This window comes from Lathyrus oleraceus, chromosome 5, assembly GCF_024323335.1.
Source record: "Lathyrus oleraceus cultivar Zhongwan6 chromosome 5, CAAS_Psat_ZW6_1.0, whole genome shotgun sequence".
Lineage (NCBI taxonomy): Eukaryota > Viridiplantae > Streptophyta > Magnoliopsida > Fabales > Fabaceae > Lathyrus > Lathyrus oleraceus.
This window is the reverse complement of record NC_066583.1, coordinates 598,453,835-598,460,420: the sequence shown is the minus strand read 5'-3', so window position 1 is coordinate 598,460,420 and position 6,586 is coordinate 598,453,835.

Genomic DNA, 6,586 nt, shown 5'->3' with positions numbered 1-6,586 from the left:
TGGTGATTATAGCAAAGTCGAAATCAAAGGATTTGTCGATTCTGATTATGCAGGATGTATGGATTCCAAAAAATCTATTTTTGGATATGTGTTCACTATATTCGGAATATCAATCAGTTGGAAAGTGACACATCAGAAGGTTGTTTCCTTATTAACCACTGAAGCGGAGTATATTACCCTCACTGAAGTTACGAACGAAGAATTATGGCTTGAAGGTTTTACTAAAGAGCTGAAACTTCAAGGTTGAGTTATCACTGTTAAATGTGATAATCAAAGTGCAATACACATGTCGAAGAATTCAACCTATCATGAGCGAACCAATCACATTGATGTGAGACTGCATTTAGTCAGAGAGATAATCGAGCATGGAGAAGTCTAAATGATGAAGGCTTCGATTGAAGACAATGTTGCTGATATGATCATCATGGCAGTGTCAACCTGCAAGTTTTTCCACTATATGCAGTTGATAAAGCTCGATGAAGAAAGCTAGTTTATTCCCTTGATGTTTGTAGAGTTTGTTCCAAGGTGGAGATTTGTGAGAATTGGATTGAAGTTTAGTCATGGCAAGGATAACTTAATATTTCGACAAGAGTTGTATATGTTGTAGTCGAAGCCTGTTCAAGCATGCTGTCGAAATATGTTAACTTGCAGTCTAAGTTAGCATGTTGAATTAGGCCTTTTATTTAAGCCCAACTATTTAAGTTAGTTTGCTGCTTAAGTTAGCTAGTAGTCTATAAATCGATTGTTTCTTCGAAGTTGTTAAGAGAGATATTAATTATTGTTATTCACTTATAATCTTTGAATCCTTATTGAATAAGCGAATAATAAAGCAGTTTTAACAAATTCTGAATTTTCTTCTTTCTTCTTCTCTCTTTTTTGTAAAATCTAATAGGGTTTATTGTGTTTGTTCAAGAAACCCAATCTCTATCTCATATTTTGGTTTGTTCTTGACGACATCGATTCACAATAATTCAACATTATAGATAAAGGTGTCAAAGCGGGCTACCCGACCTGCATCGGATCGGTCCATGATGGACTCGAGCCTTTTGTGGGCCAGGCCAAAAACTCCCAAATTTAAAGAGTATATAATTCAGTTGTTCAAGTTCGGATCGACTCAAATTATATTTAATATTTATTTTTTTAGTTAAAAAATGTTTTTTTTTTAATTTGTAGCCATATAAATTTTGAAAAAAAATGAATGAAGTAGATAATTTAGTAGTGTTAAATTATCAAAACTAACTGTCGCACCTCGAAAAATGGGGATACGACTTTAAAGCGAAGCGTGATCGCACGCTCGCAATGATGGACTGAACAAAGTCGCCACCGAACTTTATTTATTCCTAAAAAGGAAAGAGGAAATATCGATAAAACCTCTAAAAGAAAGGATAAGATATGGTCATCGCAACCAATATCAGGGTTCGGGTTAGCCTATGCAGATCAAAACAAGTATCTCTGCGAAATCCTGTTGGTGCTCAGAATCGGATTGTCTTGTTTGATGCTAGATTCGGAAATGGTAAAACAGTCCTGTGTACTTTCTTCCTCTACTCTGTCTCAATTCTCTTTTGGGCATTTTTCAAAATTTACTGCTTTGGCTAATTTATCTTGCTTTTACTGCAGTGAAATTTGGAGAAAGCATGAGTAACACTCGGTTCACAGACTTCATGGTTTTGAGCATCCTGTTATGGATTGATGTTGGCATGGAAATGATGTTGTATCTTGTTGATGTCTATCGTTTTGCAGGTTTTGAGTATACTTGCTGCAAGCATTTAATGTAAGTTCTGGATGAATTTGGACATAGTTTCCAAGATTACAATTCAACCCTATATCAAAATGCAGAGTCTTCACGCAATCTAAGGGTGGTTTTGCAGCTTACTGGTGTGAACTGACCATGTCCTGTTGTAGCTTGAAATGTTTGCCTTTATCTGTTTGAATTGTGGCTCAAGTTTGGTTCATGGTATGCTCAAATACATGGCCTTGATTAATGCACGACTGTTTGGCATGTGTGTGCATGTCTTGCTTTGCATCATATTGTTTTTGAGGTACATTGGCTGCAGGCTACATGATGGTTTGTTGGCTTGCAAGCTGAAGGATGCTAGGCATGGTGTGGAAAGGCAAGCAGGGAAAATGGCCTGAGTTGGCAGCATGCGTTCTAACTTGTTGTGGCATGAACCTGGCAGGTAATAGTGCATTGTTGGCTTGATGCAATGCTGTTAAGATTGGAATTGTAGATTATTATGCTTTGATTTTGGTTTGTCATTTATCTTTGTGTATGACCATTTGATGTTGGATCTGTTTTGGACAAGAAGTTTTCCACAATCAACGTCCATGTTGCAGATCAAGGAAGCCGTGAACATGTCTTCTTCACTCAAGTTCTTGCACTTAAATCTCTCTATTGTCAAGATAATTGAACTTTTTCCTGCCTTTGAAGATAGATGAAGACGGAAACAACGATTCCGAGCATACACAACAGTATCCACAAAAAGTTGGCAAGCAGATTCATTGGTATCTTTTGCTACAAACAACTTTTCCTAACTTTGATCTCCCCCCTTTGCATTTAGAATTTTTGAGCATACTTTGCTTCTTTTCAGGATCTCCTCTCTATGTTTGATTGATACAAGACATGTTATCGGCGGGCTAACATTCTGAATTAGTCGCCGTATATGTCAGTTCAATCTGGGATGCAGTCCTTTCTACAGCCAGCCACCAGTCTTCATCTTCATTGTCAATTACCTCCTTGGTGCTTAACTCTGTTGCAGTTTGCTTACTCTCTACATCCTAAACTACTTTTATGGCTTCTAGCCACCAAGAATCATTGGAGTTGTCCTCAACAGTGTCTTCATATTATAGAAAATTGGGTTTGGATGCGGCTACGAAGCGCATTGGATGGAGGGGCTGTTTTGGAATTCTTGATTTATTTCAATTTGACTCAAAATCTGATGAACACGTTGTAATTCTAGGTAGCGATTCAGGATTTGCTCATGATGTAATATGCTTATGTTCTTATGCGTATGCTTGTAGTGTAAGAAAGGATTTTAACTCAAAGATTAGAGATCAATATCAATCTTTTCAGTTCCGTTATGAAATGCCACATCTATGAAATGTGTATGAAATGAGGTTCCATGGTTGTTGAGGTTCAGAGTATTCTTGAAGTATTGCTGCTTCATTTAGAAAATCACGTTTGAATTGCGCGTGAAATCCTTTCTAAAGTAACATCTTTATGCAATTCATAAAGTTGCTCATTAGTCTCAAGAGCAAATGCAACAAAACCAATGGAAGCAAACAAAGTTACGATGAGGAATCTCCCAATGCCAAGCTTTTTGCGTGCCGAACCAACAGCGCCGGTAATACCAACTCTGAACCTAAAGTTGAATTAAGTAAAAAACCAATTGAACAAAAGTCGCAAATGATTTTACTCCATTAGGTTCCTTTAAATTGACCATCTCTCAAATGCAATCATGGGGCCTCTTACTCCAACTTTAGCCAAAGCAAATAAACCCAAAGATGTGTAAAACATATTGCCCTACCTCCTTTTACACAACTTGATTCATCACATGCTTCTGGGTGTAAACTCTTCAATGCAGCTTGACCGGTTATCACACCAAAGCAATGACTGATTTTATCACATGATAAAGGGTTCCATGTCTTGCTTGGCCAGGGGAAAATAATCACTCTATCTCAAGACTCATGGCGAGGTCCAAAGGTTTATGAAATAGATGTTTGGTTATAAAAAATGGATATGGATTTTAGAAATAATCCAAGACTCATCTAAATGTCAATTTAAAATCAAAAACCAATAAAACCAATTAAAATCAAATTAATCTATAATTTGTTAAAATTACTTTGATATCAACTCTAACATTTATTTGAAAATTAAAATCAATTAGAGTTTGAATCATTAGTAAAAAAATGATTAAGATTAACTTGAAATTTGTAATTAGACTTAATTTGAAATTAAAATCAAATTGAAAATTAAAAAGTCAAATAATTAGAATCCATTTTATAATCAAAAACACCATGATCAAAAAGCCTAGATAATGACCAATGTTTATCGAAAAATATGGATTTGGGAATGGACGGTTGCCTTTGGTCATGAATGTATGCAAATGAACTTTAGGCCAGGTGCCAAATAAAAAATGAAAAAATAAAAAAATGAAAAGAAATTCAGAACCAAAATCGGGGTAGGACACTAACCAATGAAACAAGGTTAAAGATTGTGGTATCACTTAAGTCCCACACTTTTAACTTTTTTTTCTTTAGCAAGAAAACTCACGCATACAAAGTAACATACTAAATTCAACACAAAATGGGATAATTAATAGATATTTTGTGTTCCTGATATGTAATAATACTATTCCAATAATATTATCACTTGAAAATGGGATTCATTGTATGCTCTTCTCACTCACTACACTTTGGAGTAGAGTATTTTAGATAATTTGTCAAAATAAAATAAAATTAAATAAGCAAGTTATTCGCAATTCGGACGAACTAGCCCGATTATACAGTGAGCTTTTAACAAATCGGGCTTTTTCGAGCTTAAAAGCCCAAATACTTAACGGACTCTAATTTTTATATCAAGGCATTTTTTTTTAGAGAGTCAGTTCAATTGATTCGGTTCATTTTGCCGGCTCTAATTATAGAAGAAGGGTAATACAAAATTTAGTTAGAATTTACCTGAAATTAGAGAGAAATTCAACAGTGATGTCTTCATTAATTCATCGTAATCACATCAATCTCTTTCAATTTGGTACAATACATTCAAGAAAGCCCAAACATTTTAAGAAGAGAAAGATACAGTACCAAACACCTCTCACATATATTTAATATTAATTACACCTTAATCTAACTTAGTTAGAACTACCCTTAATTATTGGAACCCAAGTTAAAAACTTGTTCCATGGCCCCCTCTAATTAATTAGGACCCCAGCAACTCAAATACATGACCGTCCTCAAAGATTCCTCTGATTGAAAACTTGCCTTCTCTTTTTGTTCCATGGCCCCCTCTAATTAAAAACTTGCCTTCTCTTTTTGTCTGTGAGAATTAGAAACCATAGCAGAAGAAGAAGAAGTGGAGGATGAGAGTTTCTTTGCTTGAGAAAATGATCTGACATTGTTTTTTACATGATTTGAAAGTGATTTTAGCGTATGATTCCATCTGCATATACCTTGATCTTTCAATGCTTCCACAACTGCAACACTGGCAGCTGCTGCCCATGCTCTGCTTGTTGAACTCATATTGAAATCTAAGTGATTTTGTGGGATTTTAGATGGATGAGAAAATGGATTACTAGGTAGTGTAGCTTGTGTTTTTGTTGGTAGAGCAAGAATGGTGAAAGAGGCTGTTATGTAAGGGAGCTTGAGATTGCAAAGTTAAGAGGTTAGTGAAACGCCCAAAGAATAGAAAAATACCAGGGGCTGATAGCTACTGTTAGTGGTTTATGAGTCTCAGATATATGTTTACATTAGTATATTGTATATGATATTGTCCCATTTCTTTTAAACTTTTATATATATATATATATATATTCATATATATATATATATATATATATATATATATATATATATATATATATATATATATATATATATATATATATATATATATATATATATATATATATATATATATATATATATATATATAATAGCTATCTTATTTTCAAAAGACAACAACTTGACATGAAATAATTACGTCAAACATAACAATGTTTTTTTAATAAAATTTTATAAAATAACCAAATTAGTAAAAATATTTTTTTAAAAAGATATAAAAAATCACTTTAAGATAAATATAGAGTTCTGTCATTAATCATTTTCATGGGTTTATTAACTACAAAAAATATATATTATTAAGTTATATTAATTACTTATTTTACTTATAATATATTAATCATTTTTATTATTTCATTAATTGATGAAATACTTATTATTAATCACTTTCAGACATTAAATTATAAAATGTATTGATTAATTTTTTCGCACTCAATTATATTGTTTTATTTTGCTACTTCAGACTATTTATTCATTAGACTTTATTTTTTAATACTTAAACACTTATTAATATGAAATGTGAATAATTCTTTATTTCTTGAAAATGAGATTGCAAAATGTATATATAAAAGGGCGCTCTCATATATATATATATATATATATATATATATATATATATATATATATATATATATATATATATATATATATATATATATATATATATATATATATATATATATATATATATATATATATATATATATATATATATATATATATATATATATATATATATATATATATATATATATATATATATATATATATATTTGTCATTAACTAATGGCTAACAACCACTTTTTGTGTTAGGAAATTTTGCTTAAGAAATAAGTAACATCTTGCTATATTTGGAAAGTTTGGATAAACAAGTTAGTCAGTGCCTAACTAACTTGTGAATGATTATTTTTGTGTGATAACCCCCCAAAAGTTGGAAGATAGATTATAATCATGCCCAATTTGAATAGAAGTGTGTGGAAATGTTGAGGAAGTAAGGATTTTGTGAAAAAATATGTTACTTGATCTTTTGATA